Raw genomic sequence first — 16,907 nt, 5'->3', positions numbered from 1 at the left:
CCTGGAGCCTTCTCTTCTCCAGGCTGAACCCCCCCAGCTCTCTCAGCCTGTCCCCACAGCAGAGGGGCTCCAGCCCTTCCAGCATCTCCGGGGCCTCCTCCGTCCCCGCTCCAGCAGCTCCGTGTCCTTCTGCTGTTGGTGCCCCAGAGCTGGAGGCAGCGCTGCAGGGGGGTCTCCCCAGAGCGGAGCAGAGGGGCAGAATTCCTCTTGTGCTCGTTCTTTTTTACCATTACTTACAACGAAATGGCATTTTAAGGGTCCCAGCCTGCCGTGTGGACAGTGATTTGGGGAGCCCAGCGCAGGGGGAGGTCACCCAAGACGCTTCACCTGATGAGCCTTAAAGATCCCCCAGGGGAGCGGGGCAGGGAGCCGGCGGGGGGAGAGGTGTCGGAGTAAATGGGATGGCAGGAATTCAGCCTTGGCATCGTGTCAAAGGCAGCGAGCCCTTCCCCGAGCAGCTGCGTACCCCGGGACTGCGGGAAGCCAAATGGTTTGTTTGTGTGTTTACATGGATGTGTGGGTCTGTGGAGGGGAAAACCACTTAGCAGAAATTCTGCTATTAAAGCAGATGGTGGGAGATTAATCTGGTTTTTAGGGGGGTACTTGCCGGTATGGTGACCAAATTATTAATTCCTTCCTGTGCTAGGAGTCCTTTCATCATTACAGGGTATGGGTGAAGTGCGTTTCCCGAAACTCTCGGCTCCTCCCTTGCTGTCTCAAAAGCGGTTGAGCTGACGTAGTGTTTTGGGAAGGAAAAGAGCATTTGTTGGGTTTTGTTGCTGCGGCTTTGCTACCCGTCCTCCTTCCACGCTCTCCTCTGCTCAAGCCCTTTCCCGGTGCTCCCATCTGGTCTCGCCCCGTCCCAGTGTCCCCAGCAGCTGCCTGGTGGCCGCCTGCCCTCCTGCGGCCCAGCGCAACCCCCTTCCCTGCTCTTCAAATGCTGGCTCTTACGCTAAGTTTTATTATTTTTTTCCCCTTCCATTTTAGAAATTGCTCTTTTTTTCCCCCTCTGCCGTATCACTGGCAGCTGCATTCTCCTTGACAGTTGTGATATTTGTATGTGTGCATAAAACCAGTAGGAAGCATTTATGTAGGTGTCACTAATTTAATTTAATTTAATCTGATATGTATGTATAGAGAGGACTGTTCTGCACTAAAGTGCTTCTCTTTTATTTTACAGTCTCCATCGTCATCAAATACAACTCCTTTCATTCGCCTCTTCCATTCACCTACCCAAAGACCAAATCTGGAAATAGTAACCAAAAGAGAAGCCCACGTCATACACAAAGCAGGGAAAGGTTGAAGTAGTTTAAGGGTAAGTAATTTTTTTCACCCTTATTCTAACTTGAAGCTTCGTGTGTAGAGCTACAATAGTAAGTGCAAGGCTGTGTGAAGAGCCTGTTAAGCATATGTACAGCTGCTTTATGTGCAAAGTGGAAAAAATGACCGAAATGCTGATTTGGTGATGAAAGAAAGGTATAGCAGCACCTTTTGCAGGGGAGAGGGTGCCCAGGGTGGCGGCGTGCTGGCAGCTTCGAATGTTGGTGCTCGCTCTTCTCGCCCGGGTTCAATCCGCGCTCGTGCCGGGGTGAGAGCGGTGCTTCTGCACAGACAGTCGTGGGCTTTGCATGGGTTTGGCAGGTCTGAAAGAGCTTTCCAGTTGAGATGGAGCTGGGAATTTGGCATCTCCTGGTGTGGAAGCGCTCTTTTGTCATTTCCTTCTCTTTTTTCCACTTCAGACGTTACTCAGCTGTGGTGGCGGGCCGCGGTTGATCTGTTTGCGTGGTGCAGGATGTTTTGGCTTGCTGCTGCTTCCTGCCATCCCCTTGGATTTGTGGGTTCCCCGAGCTTTTCCTGGAGAACAACCTGGTGGTGTCCGCGCCAGGGCTTACTGAAGGGAAGCGCCGACGGGGGCTGGAGGAGGGACAAACCCGAGCGGCAGAGCGAGGAGGGCCTCTCGGTGGAAATGTTTGCCTTAAGGCTTTTCTTTTGCTGCGAGGGTGGCGAATAAGATAGGAGGAGATAGAAAATCAGCTTTTGTGAAATTCAGAACCCTGGCTGAAGCATTAGTAATCTCCAAATGTTAGGGAACGCGTTTTCCCACCCTAGTCCTAGATCTGCGCCTGCATATATTGCACTTCCACACATGTTCTTTCGTAGATGGACAGGATATGCATTCGCTTACATTTGAGAACTTAGCTTTAAACATCTGGGCTTTCTGTTTTATTGCTGCTTTTTTTTTTTTTTTTTTCCTCCTCCTGCAATGTTTGTTCATGCAAAATTCATATCTGGGAAGGGCATCTTAAATCCCTGCTTCTGAGTCAAAAAGGGAAAGTATGGAAGTGAAAAGAGAGATTGTATCATTTAAGAAATATGATTCATGAATTAATCCTCGTCTGCTACACCATCTGTGGCATGTGTTTCAATACAAAAATCCTGTTTTTATATCTCTTTAAAAAGCTTTCTTCGCGCTGGCTGCCTGAGTTTCTGCAACGCTAACGGGGAATTAGCTTCTTTTTGGGGAGAACGGTGATTTTTATTCGCGGCCTGGGCACTTGGATCCGCCCTGTGTCCAAGCCGTGGGTCGTCGAGGCGGGGGCGCAGAGCCCCGGTTTTCTGGGGGGCCGTCAGCTCTCTGTGTAACGCCGTGAGCCCAACTTCCAGGCAAAGCCCGTACGCGACTGGTTTTCGCACTGGAAGCGTGGCTGGGGCTCCTGGCGCCGTGGCGGGGATGGTCGAGGGGTGGGCAGCGATGGGCGGGAGATGCAGGCTGGTGTCTAGATCGCTCTGCACAGGACTGAAAAATCAGTGGTTGTTTCTAAAAGCGGCCTGGCAGGGTATTTTGTACTTGGTGCTCTGGAAAATAAAGGATTGAGGTGGTCCCCACCCTCCATTTCCTAGTAATATTTTTATAATCTCTTTGTAGATACAGAGAAAGGGGGATTACCCGTCATTACAAGGCTGTGTGTGTGTCTTCGCGAGAAATGGGGAATGAAGAGGCACTGGTGGGTTTTGGGGATGACTGGAGAAGGGTCTCCTTTTCCCAGTTCAGTTCCTTGAGCTGTTCTCCAGCGTTTGTTTTCTTTTTTAAACATATTTCTCAGGTTTCTATTCCTTAAGCAATGCACCCGCTTTGCTGCTGGGGTCAGATCTGAGATCACAGAATCATAGAACGGTTTGAGTTTGAAGGGACCTTAAAGACCATCCCATTCCAGCCCCCTGCCCTGGGCAGGGACACCTCCCACCAGCCCAGGTTGCTCCAAGCCCCGTCCAACCTGGCCTTGAACCCCTCCAGGGATGGGGCAGCCACAGCTTCTCTGGGCAACCTGGGCCAGGGGCTCACCACCCTCACAGCAAAGAATTTCTTCCCAATATCTAATCCAAATCTTCCCTCTTCCAGTTTAAAACCGTTCCCCCTCGTCCTATCGATGCATGAGCTTTTTCCTCCTTCACAGACGGGCTCCCCAGGCAGGACAGCGTTTCAGCACATGCATCCATCATCGATCCCTTTCCTGGATCAATCCCTTTCTTGGATCAATCCCTTTCCTGGACCGGGGTGTCTTGCTGCCTGGGGTTGCCCCATCAGTTTTCTCCTCTGCTTCACCTGGGAAGCCAGTAAAAGCTTTTCTCTTTGTTCTGGAGGATGGTCTCAAGGTGCTGGAGGTGGTGGATGGCCATTGCCTGTACCGTGGCTGGTGGTGGCCTCGGCCCATGGCACGGTGATGCACCCGCGTGGCCGCAGCCTCTTCTCTGCCGATGTCAGTAACGTGCTGTAAGTACAGCTCCGGTGAGCTCCCAGGCGCTGATAACGCTGATAGATGGAGGTTATCCAGGAACTCAGTACCGGTGGTGAAATATTGCGGGTTTATTGCCTTTCCATTCATTTTGTTTTCACGCCTTTCTGCCTCCCTGACTCATTGCTGTTCGGCCTCTGCTTGCAATTTCTATTTGCTGCGGTAACACCCGCCGGACAAGACGAGAGCGTCACAAAGCACCGATGCCTGCGACTGCTTCTGGAGCTTTTTTCTTTTTTTTTTTTCATAATCGAGCATCTAAAGCCAGGACGGGCGACAGAAAGGAAAATGTTAGCGATGCCTTTTGTCGGAAACATGAATAAAGTACTAAAATGAAGGAGGAGCAGAAGAAATGCCTTTTGCGTTGTGCGTGGCAGGCTGGCGTGAGGAGCTGGGCTGAAAAGCCCTGCTGCCATCCCCGCGTCCCACACAGGCTCTGTCCCCAGAGGCCTCCCAGCCGGGGCTGGCTGCTGAGACGGGTGACAGTGGGAGCTGCTCTGCCCCGTACCCGGATGCGCAGCCCATTGAGGCTCTCGCCTGGGCCCTAAGAAATGTTTTCCCTTTCCCCTCCGCTATCACAAATCCCCTTCTGCCCGCTCCTCGGGGAGCCCTTGGACGTGCAGGTGCTTCACAACGTGAAAAATAAACTTCACAAGCACCGAGTACCCCAGCGCTACCCTAAATAGCTGCGTGTTAAGGGAAAATAATGTCAGCAGTGGTTCAGCAAATGTTTAACCCGAACTGGAATCAGGCTGAATTACATCCTTGTGCATGGAAAATACCCACAGGAACAGGCACCCGCCTTTCTGTCCCTCTCACGCGTGCAGACACACGGACACACCTTGTCTTTCGCAGCTCTTGCTAGTAACTCTGGCTAGCTGCTTCTGTGCCTTTACAGTATTTTGCAATTTAGGATATTCCTTAATCACTAAATTTTTTTTTTTTTTTAAAATCTACATTTCTAAGCTTGTTTGCCATTTTTTGTCTGCTCCGTGCTGTAGTCTGGGAAGCAGAGGTTGTTTCCTGGGGTCTGTTCTGCAAACCTCCGCTTCTCTTGGGTGTGGGGTCGCTCCCTCCTGCACTGGCCAACGCTGGCCACTGCAGGGGCAACCCCATTGCCACCGTCCCCGTAAAAGGAGGCTTAGAGACTTTGTACCTTGAGAAGATCCTATACTTACTTACGCAACCAGCGATACCATTTTACAAAACACTTCCAGACCCCACGGAAGCTCTGCTGGTGACAAAACCAACGAGCGGTAAAACGAACCAATTCTACCAGAAATGGGAAAAGAGAAGCAACCCGAGCATTTTGATAAGGATATTCCATTAGGCATGGTTTTTACTTTTTATTTTAAGCCCTGATTAAAATTCAGCAGCTTTTATTTAAAGCAAAACAAGAAATGTTTATGCTCGGCGTAGGCCCTTATTTCCACCGCAGCGTGAGTTTGTAAACGAGGGGCTCCGGTGGAGCCCCCCCTCGGCTTCTCCTCCCTCTCTCCCTCTGCAAGGTCCCCCCCCCCGGTCAACGAGGGTCCCCGCTCGTTAGTGGCTGCGGCTGGGAGGGTGACGATGCTCGGCAGCAGAGGACACGTGACGGCAGCCGGTTTTCTTGCGGGAAGCTAATGAAGAGATGGGAAGCGTCGATTCACCATCTATTTGTTAGGACCCCAGTGAAACAGCTGTTTGTTTCTCATAAACAATTATGCCAAGACGGAAATTGGCTTATGTCTGTACGTACTTTTTGGATGGGGAAAATTAAGCAGTAATAGCTGGAAAAATAATATGGGCTATGAGATAATAGATGCCTAAGGGATAAAATTAAACAGTACTTTACAGCGAAGGAAGAGGTTTTGGCAATAAATAGTTTGCGTTTGACTTCTTTTTGTTTGCCAGAGGACTGGTGTTGTTTTGGAGAGGTCGCCCTGGGATGTATTTTCCAAACAGACATAGGAATATTGTCAATTTTATTTTTTTTTTAATTCCTCCCAAGAAGGATGGTGCCAAGGCTGGGGTGCAGCTCGCACCACCGGCGCGGCCGCAGCGTTGGCTGTCACCGGGAGGTGACATCGGGACCTACTTTGAGAAACGCGACCGGTGCAGCAGGATGCTTAAAAGAAAATAGCAAGGTTTATCAAACAGAGTGGGAACAGGGGGCCCAAAAAGCTCAGGAAGGGGAGGCGGCATCTTTGGCACCCCGGCGGGGTCTGAGCAGAGTTTATCCATGGTCTGCGTTGCCGCGTGGCTGGCTTTGCTCTGCCGCAGAAGCCCCTTGCCAATAACGCAACGACAGTAGATTTGGGTTTGTTCTGCTGTCCCTCCGCCACGGGCTTTTCCAGAACTGCTCCGTGAGCACCTTGCTAAGGGGTTAGTTTGGAAATGCCGTTTTTTTTCCATTTCGTACTGACATCTCCTTCGCCTGGTGCACAGGGGATGTGCGGAGTCAGGCCAGGCCAACACCGTGCTTGCCTCCTGGGTGCCATCGCGGGCAGGACTTGGTTCCACTTCACTACATGGGAAATAAAAGCAGAGTCCAAACAGAGCTGCAAACCCTAATCCCACCTTCCCAAGGACGGATCCGGGTGCCGATCTGAGGTCTTTGGCCCAGGCTGGTCCCTGCTATCAGCTTTTAATTTCGCACACCTCGGGGAAAGCTTCCCAGCCCGGTGGGGGAATTTCTTGGTCCCCCGGGGGGCTCAGGGGAGAGTCCCGAGGTGCAAAGTGCCTGCCATGCCCATTAGCTGGAGTGGGACTCGGGGGTGCTCAGCACCTCTGCAAATGAGGCCAAACTGTCTAGTGCATAGAAAATGAAATCATTAAGTCGCTGTTGCATTAAGATTCTGTTTTTATTCATGGAGTGTAATGTGATTCATTTGCCCTTTTGCTCTCATGTTGAGAAGGCAGTCATCTAGTATGCATCGCTGGCTGCAGGGAGAGCGGTATTTTTTTTTTTTTTTTTTTTTAATTTTTTTTTTTTGGTTTTGTGAGGGAGCAGACATTTTCATCAAGAACAGAACAGCCATGGAGTTGCGACTCGTCTGTTTTCTCGCTGGTGTTGGAGGCCGGTACCTGCTGTGCTGTCACAGCCCCATCCCTGGGAGCATTTGGCTCAGCTCCTCTCTCCTCTTCCGAGCCTCACGGCCACCGTGCCGATCCCTGCTCCAGCCCCGCTGTGCTGGGGCAGTGCCGGGGTGTCGCAGGTGTGTTACGAGAGCCCCTGCACCTCACCCCAGGGCTGGAGGCTGGAGGGACACGCTGGCGCCGGGGCACGTTGCCGAGCTCTGGGATCAAGAGCATCCTTCGGTGTCCCGGTGACACCCCGTCCCCGCCAGCCCCGTGCAGAGGGGTGGGTTAAGCTATTTACTTCCACAACCATGGAAATATGGATGTGGCATGAGATGCTGCCGATGCGTGATGGGACATAGGATGCTCCACTTGATAAACTGATTAAAAAGAGGTGAAGAAGATTGTGGGTCCTCCCTGCTGCTGCGGGTCGCTCTTCGCAGTTAACTGCAGCCGAGGGAAATCATTCCTCCTTGGAGTTAAGAGAAACGCACCAGGCGAGGGAAGAGTACAGAATAGAAAAGAACAGGAAAAAAAATGCAATTTTTTTTAAATGCTAACATGGGGAGCATTAACTAAGTCACTAATTCCAAAAGAATGATAATGAGTAAGCCGGTTTGAGTCACTACTTCTCGTTGTGGGACAGGATCGGAGCGGTTCAGCTCCGCGTGTTGGATCTCCGCCTGCAAAACAAGAAGTAGGAAATTCCTTGTCAGCCCCGACAATTGCGGCCAGCCTGTTTTAAGCGCAAAGCTCTGAACTCTGTCTAGCTGTCAAATTCCAAGCGGTCACGACACACGGCACAGTGACCATCTCAAAGTCCTCAGGTGACCCTGGACTGCTAACGCTAGAGGGTCGTAATACGTATGAAAAATCAATAAGGCACATTTTAGAAGCAAAAGGCAGGAGGAGGAGAGTTAACTCAGTGTGTTTCTTGTCTTTTTTGCCTTGTCCTTGTCTTCCTTTTATATTTTTTTTGCCTCTTCCTCCCCCTGTACAGTCTGGAGACCAAATCCGTGCTGGGAAGGACCAGGTAACCAGGGCACAGCTCAGCAGCGGAGAGCAAGGAGTGAGGTGCGGGCGAGGGAGAAAAGGCTGTTCTGCAGGAGGGCACGAGCCGGGCGCTTAATTTAGTGATTTTCCTACACTTTGTCAATGGGGAGGCGTAAGAAGAATGGGTCAGGTGTGGATAAAGATAAGGAGAAAAGGTTTTCAAAAGAGCTTGGAGCTGGGAGCTGTTTGGGAAGAGGAAGGTTTTTTTCCCTCCGACGATTTGGGTAGACAAAAGAAGAGAGGCGACTTGGAAGCGGGGAGGTAATAATGCCGACCTTCTCCGCTCTTTGTTTTCAACCAAGAAATGCACAAATCGCTGCTGATATTGCTGAGTGGTTTCCTGCTGCTTTGTGGCTTGTTTTGGAGCTGCAGCCGTTCCGAGCCTGGTTCCTGACTTCGCGATGCGGTTAGCACACACACAAAAAAGCAAGCAAATCCTCGCCGGCGGAATTGTAATTGTTCCCTCCGCCCTCCGTTCGCCAACACCTTCACCTTGCGTCGCGCTTTAGATCCTGGATGGATTTTTGAATAGATTAATGCCTTTTGGAGAGTTCTAGAAAGGTCAAAAACAGAACGGAGGCTCTAATAGCAGTATAGCAACCAGCTGGTTGCATTGGGTTTCATTTTACTGCCATAGTAACACCATGAGCCACACTGTTAATCCCGTGCCCGCTGAATGCCATTTCCCCCCCTCTTTTTGTCAAGAGACAAGCCCAAGAAGATACTTTCTTCCTGAAGAATTTGTACAAGGCAGTAATAGGCTTTTTGGAGGGGACGGTCCTCGTACCCGGAGATGTAAGGTGGGTAATTTACAAGGCAATGTGCAAATGCCAAATTGTTAGGCAGAACTGCTGCTGATTTAGAAGGCAGTTAATGCTATAAATGTGCCAAGTGCCAGTAGAGTGTTTCTACAGATGGAATAACTGGAAATATTGGAGAGATTCCAAAGGTTTAATCAAATTCAACCAGGTTTTTTTTTTCTTTTCCTTTTTCTTTTTTTTTCCTTTTTTTTTTTTTTTTTTTTTCCTCCAACTGCAGCATTCTCTAAGGGATGCGAGTTGAAATAGTAGATTATTCCATTGCTTTTAGTACCATGGGGGAGATTTTCGTAGGTGAACGTAAAGCACATACTTTCAAGCAAACCCGTAAGCGGGTACGCAAGTCGGTGGGCAGCAGCAGTGCTGCGAAAGCCCGTGCTGGTCGAGTTTAGAGGGAGCATCGTCTTTAGATACCCTGGCAAAGCAGGTCGTTGGAGGCAGACTGATGGGTTTTGAGTCCCGCAGCACAAAGGGAGCGAGGGGAAGGGCTGGTGGAAGCGGTGGCAGCAGTGTCACTGGTCCTGCACCGCAGTTCTGCTGGACCCGGGCAGGTTTTGGTGGGATTCTGGGCGTGAGCATCCTTTTCGTGGCTCACTGTGCAGTGCTGGGGCATGCATATGCTTCTGCACAGATGCACACCTTCCTCTAGACTTGTTGACAGCCTTTCCAAGGCTTCTTATTTAGCCAGACCATATGTGCTTGGGCATGGAGAGAGTGTGATGTGGAAAGAGCATCGCATTATCCTTGGGCTGCAAACACCAGCAGAGCAAATTGTGTCTGCAAGGAGATCCAGAGCTCTTGAGCTTGCATCGCAGGACGCGCAGAACGGTCGAATACGATTTTTTTACTCGTTTGTCAAAACCAGGTTCCAGAAAGCCATTTCCCTCTGTTCTATCCCAAAATTAACTCTCCCTCTCCGTTCCTTAAATATTCATCCAAAGCATGCATGAAGGCCACCAGGGAGAGAGGGGACATTGTGACGTGTCTCCAGGTAAAGCTCTGCTGCTGAAGAAGTGATGTGTGACAGTGAGGGTGACAGAGCACTGGAACAGGCTGCCCAGGGAGGGTGTGGAGTCCCCTTCTCTGGAGATTTTCAAGACCCGCCTGGATGCAGCCCTGAGGGATGTGCTCTGGGCAATCCTGCTCTAGCAGGGGAGTTGGACTAGGTGATCTCTAGGGGTCCCTTCCAACTCTGAAGATTCCGTGGTTCCGTGAAGCGGGGGAAGGGGTTGGAAATTATTCCATGGGGTTTCTCTTGTCATTGGTAGAGAAAACGTAGAGCCCGTCCCCATTGCTGGCACCAGGATTTTGTTTGGAGATGGCGGGGCCATGAAGCCCCGCAGCCCGCAAGGAGGGACTGCACCAGGAGCGATGCTCTGACAGCGCCGAAGCTTTTATCTTGCTGGGTTTTTTTTTTTTGTGTGACATTTCTTCAACAATGTGGTTTTTTTTTTTGCAGATGGCCTGATTGGATCCATTAATTGTCATTTATTTATTTTTTTGTAAGGGAAGAAGAGTTTCCTGCTTTTCCTGGAGTGTTTGCTATTGATCCTCTGCCGCTCTGGAGTTGGGGACCGTCTCCCTCCCAGGCATTGCCGTACTTTCTGCGCAGACCCCCGTGTCGCTCTATGCAGTATTTCTCACTGAATAAATTGCTACAAAGCTATTAGCCTCAATGCCACACTCTGCTGCTCCTGCTCTCCTGCACCCACCTCCACCCCGCAATTGATCCAGCCTGCTGGCTCCTCGCTGCAGCCGCGGCTGCCTACTGCTGCTGCGCACAAACGGCTTTAAAATTGAATAGTTTGAAAACGTTTTCTAAACATTCCCTCCCCTTTGCGATGCTTGTCCTTTGCACCCGCCAAAGCTGGGAGCTTTTATGTGATTTTAGCTGGCTGAAGGATGGGGGAAGATTCTTAATTTTTTGTGTGATTTTTTTTTTCTTTTTTTTTTTTTTAATTAAAGTCAATGCGGAAATTAAAAACTACGTGATTATGGGAATCGGGTCCCTGAAGAGGCTGTTGTCTATGCATCTGTGTCCTAGATTGCGTATCCTGATCAAACGATGCACTGGTGTGCCTCAGCTTTGGCTTTGCGGGGACCGGGGTTTGCTCCGTGCCGAGCCCTTCGCCGAGGCGAGCGCCGGCTGCTCGTGCTGACGCGCTGATGCAGCTCTTGCTGGCAGCGTCGTCTCGAGAGGCGTCAGGATGATTGTTTTCCTCTTGACGTGGTTGCGATCTAACTACAGGCGTTTTGGAGATGTACCCCCTTGCGGTCGTCTTGGAGGTGTTTCATAGAATTATAGAATTGCCCAGGTTGGAAGGGACCTTTCAGAGCATCGAGTCCAACCATCAACCCAACACTGACAAAACCACCACTAAACTATATCGCTAAGCACTATGTTTACCGGTCTTTTAAATACCTCCAGGGATGACGATTCTGCCACTTCCCTGGGCAGCCTGTTCCAGTGCTCAATAACCCTTTCAGTGTAAAAGTTTTTCCTAATATCCATCCTAAACCTCCCCTGGTGCAACTTGAGGCCGTTTCCTCTTGTCTTCTCACCTGTTCCTTGGGAGAAGAGACTGACTCCCACCTCTCTACACCCTCTGTTCAGGGAGCTTAGGAGAGCAATAAGCTTTTGCTGTTGTAACGTCCCGGGGTTGTTACAACAGCAAAACAGCTTTTGCTGTTGTAACGTCACAGCAGCGTGAGGTTCATGACGCCCAGGATCTTGGAGTAAATCCCTCCAAAGAACCTGGGGTTTGCAGGAAGGTGGTGAGCAAAGCACTCACCTACTTGGAGTTGAAGGAGATGTGCTCACCTGCACGAGCATGGGTGCGAAAGCTGCTGTGGATGCCTCTTACCCGGGGCAGCCTGGCCGCAGGAGCCCATCTGAGCAAATTCCACAGGAATTCTCTTTGTCATACACATCCATAGCTGTTTTCTGTGCCGATGCCAAGTGCTACGGGAAGAAGGTTTGGAAAAAAGAAATTATTTTGCAGGTAGTCTTTAAGTATCATCCCGAGAAAGGTGTGTTTGTACAAAAGGTGGAACAGTGCTTCCAGCAGCTGGTGATGTTCCTTTGTTTCTCATTCGTCATCCGTCCCTCCCAAACTCCTCTTCACTACAAATACTCGCACAAGAGCCCTTTTGAAGCAACATTTATCTCAAGTGCTGCTATATCAGGATTCGTTGATCTTGTCATAAAATCATCCACACCGAACTGAAGCTCGAAGGGTGGAGGGAGTGACACGTGCGCTCTGTTCCTCTAGACCTGTTCTTTGGTGTTGCCCAGGGACTGACTCTGAGGTGGGACTTGGTTGGATCCTACTTTGCAAGGTGACCCGTCTCAGAACCTCCCCACTGTGGAGTGGCCCAGTTCAACGTGATGATCTGTCTCTGGGAGATGGCAAGGACCCAGCTAAGCAGGTAGAGTGGATTTTTCCTCAGTCCCCTGACACCCTCTTTGCCAGTTTGCAAATCCTGGTGGAAGTCTGCCTGAATTCAGTCATCCTCTAGGCTTTCTCCTTCCTGCCCTTGCCCAGTGGTCGTTGCTCCTGCAGTCTCTGCCTCTGTACCACCCGTTGCATCTCCTGGGGAATAGCCTGGTTGTGTCTTTTCCGACGCTTGCAAGCCTGCCCTTGTGTTACGTTGAAAGTGGTTTGAACAGGCTCCTGCAGGAAGATCTTCTGTGCCTACAGATCCTCCTTAGACTCGACTCTAACATCTTGTCTGCAAGAAGTGACAGTATAAAAGGACAGCAGACGTATCTGGCGTTATGAAGTCTTATTGAGTAAGCCTATGACCTCACCCTTGTAACCTTTCTGCCTGCTCTGACCTCCTCCCCCATGGTCTGCTGATGGCAAATGCAATGATGCTGCATCAAACTGAATTTAGATTATATCGTCATGACATCTCTATGTGTTTCTTCTTTGGGAATACTTTAGGGTATTTGACATATAATAATAGTAATATGAAGTTAGTGTGGTTGATGGGTCTTACATTGACAACCCTGAAGCACACCCAGAGACCTTAACCCAGGTGGTGCAGATGCATTTACAAATTTTTGTTCCGCCAGGAGCACCTTTGAGTGCAGTGATTTCAGTCTCTGCTTAGGTGGTGTCATTTCTGTTGGACTGTCACGCAGGAGGCTATCAGGCTGCTGATCTCTGTGGCAGGCTCAAAAACTGGCTCAGCAAGGAATTATCTATCAGGAAATCCTCAGTTCACTACTGATCTGGGTCCAGATCTGAGCTAGAGGTGAGGTGCTCCTGTCATCGTGTTGTGGTCTAGCCTTACTTCTCCTCCTGAAACTCTTTCTTTGCATGTGTTTTCCTATTATCCCAGGAATTTTAGTTCCTCTTTTCTCCCAAGAACAAGAGAAGTAAATTTGCACAATCAGTCCTGTGTATCTGTATTTTACAGTGCTGATCTTGTGTGCCACAGCTAGATGCAATCCCAAATCTACTTAAGTTTACACGGTTGTGTCACCCTCTCCTTGTTGGAGAGGACATGACACGGAATGATACCAGGTACAAGCTGAAACCCGCTCGCTTGAGGGGCCAGCTGAACGTGGGCAAATTGAGCATTCCTTGGTGAGGTTTTCAAAGACAGTATCAGCAGGAGAGAGGTGGAATCCCACCATCACCCAAAATAAGGTTATAAACCAGAATCTCGTCTTCTGGGGGAAGTGCCCTGAAGAACAGGGTTTTGAGGCTCTCCTGTTAGAACTTCTTCACTTTTGCCTGAGTGCTGAAATGATTTTTGCTGTGTGACAGCTCCAGAATACCCTGTTCTTTTGGTGCTTGTGGCCCTCCTCTGAAAGAGGGAAAGGTGGGTCCAGGTCACTTGGTTCACATGAAGAAGTCCCTGACCGTCACCATCGCCTCTTGCTCCCCCAAGAATGGTCTCGCAGGTCTGGTCCCCCGTGTGTCTAATGAGGGTCTAATGACGTGTTTTCTTCAGACTGAACAGAACGTTTCTTTCCAAAGAAATAGAGAAAATCTGCAGTAGAATAACTGTCTCTCCCAGTCTGTACTAATTTTCTCTTTTCGGCTCATCATGGTTGTACCCCCCGCCTTACATCCCTGCCTTGGGGTGCCCCTGGGGACAAGTCGCCCACATGGGATCTGCTTCTGCTCATCTCTCCTCTCCGTCCCCTTCGCACGCCGTGTGGTGCTCGTCCTGCGGGTCTTGGCCAGACGAAGGTTTTAGTATTCAGGAAGTTGGGAAGTTTGGCTGTCCTTGGTCTAATTAGTTCGTTAAGCACAGGGGAGCTCAGATCACAGTTCAAATGGCTGTAATTTGAGTGAGCTTGAGACAATGTGAGAGGATTAAGTAGTAAAATTGTCTCTATTACTTTGGCCGAAAAATAACTATTCAATTTGACTCATATATTTAATTTTCAGAACATAAGGGTTAGATATTAATATGGGCTTGGCAGAGAGTTCATCACTAGTAAGACTGCGCTGAGAGTTCTTCACGTGCTGAGATCAGTGCTTGAAGTCAAGCACATCTTTCTAGAAATTCTCCTCTGAACAAATAATTGGCCTCAAGGAAGAGGTGACTGGGTAAGATTTAATTGCTTATTATTGTAGGAGGTCCTCTTAAATGGTCTTCTGGTCTTAAATCCCGTGGATATCTATAAAGTTTTGGAGGTGGCTTTTCTCAGAGAGGGGAACTGCCTGTGTCTACCTTCCATTACCCAACTGTGCTGAAGGACATCTGTCTCCATGGGTGGCTTCTGCTGGGGACCCGGCGAGGGGACTGAAGGAGCTCCCTGAACGAGCGCGATAGGAATGCAAAGACCCAAATACCCAGGGGATTTAAAGGAATGCCATCTGGGGTGAAAGCCTTTGCTTTTCTCTCTCTACCGGCGACAGATGTTGGAGTCCAGGTATTGCGTGGAGTGGGCTGAAACAGCCGCAGCCGGGCACGTGTGCTGGGCCAGCCCCGGCGAGGAAGCCCTAAGTGGTGGTTTTATGCTTTCAGTGGCGTTGTGCGAGGCACGGCTGAGGGAAAAAATACTTCTTAGTCTGCCTAAGGCAGGTAAAAGGAGTATTTTATATCTTTTTTCTCTTTTAACATTGTCTGCCTGCATCTATTCCAATAAGGAAAACCAATGCTAACTGGAACTTTTTAAGGGGTTTGTTGTAAATGAGAACAAACATTACCAGGCTGAGAAATTTAAAGGGAATTTGGTCAAAATACTAGCGACAGTTTTAGTCAAAATATCAGAGTTTAGGGACTTCCAGGAGTGTTTTTAGTTAGCTTAAACTTGTTGAGCATGGCGAGAATAAAAGGCGGTTGGTGGCTGGTTTCTGCATTAGCTGCGGTCGCGGGGCAGCGCGAGAGCAAGGGTTAGAGGCAGGCCTCTCCTTTTATTTTTCCCTTTTATTTATGAATTTATTTTATTTATTTATTATACTGCCTTTTATTTTTCCTGTGAAAGAAGTCAGATTTGAGCATCTCATAGGTAATGGATCAAAAATACATAGTTTTGACCTTTCTCGCTCGCTGTTGGGTCGATGTCCGTGACCTGCGTGGGCACGATAAGGCGTTGTATTAGCAGATCCTCGCTGGAGCCAGGTCCTTCCCGTGCAAAGCCAAGCGGCTGCTTTCAGGGAGCACCGAACTGAGCTCTCTCTGCTGCCTGTGGTCGTGTTGCACGGGGGGACGCACCGAGGTACCGCACAGCTGTGGCTGCACTTTCTGGGTGGATAAAGTGGCTCCTCTCCAGGCTTATTTAGGGCTTATAAAGCTTTTGGCTGAGAGCGTGCTGTACAGAGCAAAGGGACGCAGAAACACCCTAACGCTGACTCCACGCTCCGTTGAAGTCTGGGCAGAGGTCATGTTTTCTGGTGGTTTTTTCATTTTGACCTGTTTCTTCAGGTCTGCCCTTTTTCTCCTCGAGCCTGAAGGCTTGTGCTTCCTTGGTTCTCGTAGTGGACACCTTTAAACCAACCAGAGGACGATGCGTTGGGTTCGCCGGCATTTCATTTGGTTCTTCTGTGTTTGCTTCTTTACTCCAAGACCCGCAGCAGGCAAGGGGTTAACAGCATCCTCATGGTTCTTCCAGTTACCCCATCAGGACTGTAAAAATTAGCTTCTCCCCACTTACGGCACTATAATTAGGATACAGGAGTTGTGGGGAATGATTTCACAAAGTGACTTGGTGTACTCGCCCATGCACCCCAGGGAGCCAGGCAATTATGCATACATAATTCTACTCTTTGAATATTTTCTCTTTCTCTGCATAATTTCTCTCTATTCATCTTTCCAGTGTCCTTCTGAGATAAACTTAGAAGTCTCAGCTTTCAGAATTTAAAAAAAGATCCTGTGCCTGCATGTGCACTATTTGCATTTAAACCGGCAGCGTTCTCCGGGATGGAGCGGAGGGGTGAGGTGGGAGGAGGGTGAAGGAGCCGCTGGAAGGAAGCAGGAGAAGCCCTTCAGTACAATGGCACAACCGCCCCGGCCGGCGAGTGATGAGGAAGAGGCGATGAAGAGTATTTCATTCCTGAGCTCCTAACCCATTCATCATTTAGGCTTTGTTAGGGCAAAGCCGCTGTTTTGCCGGGGTTTGTGCTTTGTGAAGGTTTCTCTGGTCTCCACGGGTGCGGCCGGTTCCCACACGGGGCGGTGAAAGGTCCCTTTGGCTGCAGATGGTTATAGAATCACAGAATCATAGAATCGCCTGGGTTGGAAGGAACCTTTCAGATCGTCGAGTCCAACCATCAACCCAACTCTGACCAAAACCATCACTAACCCATATCTCTCAGCTCTGTGTCTTCCTGTCTTTTAAACACCTCCAGGGATGGTGCCTCAACCACTTCCCTGGGCAGCCTGTTCCAATGCTTAATAACCCTTGCAGTGTAAAAATTTTTCCTAATCTCCAATCTAAACCTCCCCTGGCGCAACTTGAGGCCGTTTCCTCTTGTCCTATCGCCTGTTCCTTGGGAGAAGGGACCAACCCCCCCGGCTGCCCCCTCCTTTCAGGGAGCTGTAGAGAGTGGTTTCCTGCCACCATCCTTGCACCAAAAAATGTGACATGGCACCCGGTCACCCCTACGTAGTCAATATTTTAGCCGTAAGCTAACAGTGTTATTGCACTTTGTACTGGGAGATGTCGATCTTTGCTGCAAGGGAAGATGTCTCTGTGTTTTGTGATAGCGTCAGGAGC

General features: G+C 49.7%; 1 protein-coding gene across 7 annotated transcripts in view; it reads left to right on the top strand.

Annotated features, from left to right (window-relative positions):
* The window catches only part of NEXMIF (neurite extension and migration factor), a 170,708-nt gene that overhangs the window by 114,332 nt on the left and 39,469 nt on the right, over positions 1-16,907 (top strand). For all 7 annotated transcript variants that reach the window (XM_063346974.1, XM_063346978.1, XM_063346975.1 and 4 more), the window contains one exon: positions 1,181-1,315. The gene's annotated coding sequence lies outside the window, so the exon portion shown is untranslated. The remainder of the gene's footprint in view (positions 1-1,180; positions 1,316-16,907) is intronic.

This window comes from Chroicocephalus ridibundus, chromosome 9, assembly GCF_963924245.1.
Source record: "Chroicocephalus ridibundus chromosome 9, bChrRid1.1, whole genome shotgun sequence".
NCBI lineage: Eukaryota > Metazoa > Chordata > Aves > Charadriiformes > Laridae > Chroicocephalus > Chroicocephalus ridibundus.
This window is presented reverse-complemented; position numbering and strand designations above follow the sequence as displayed.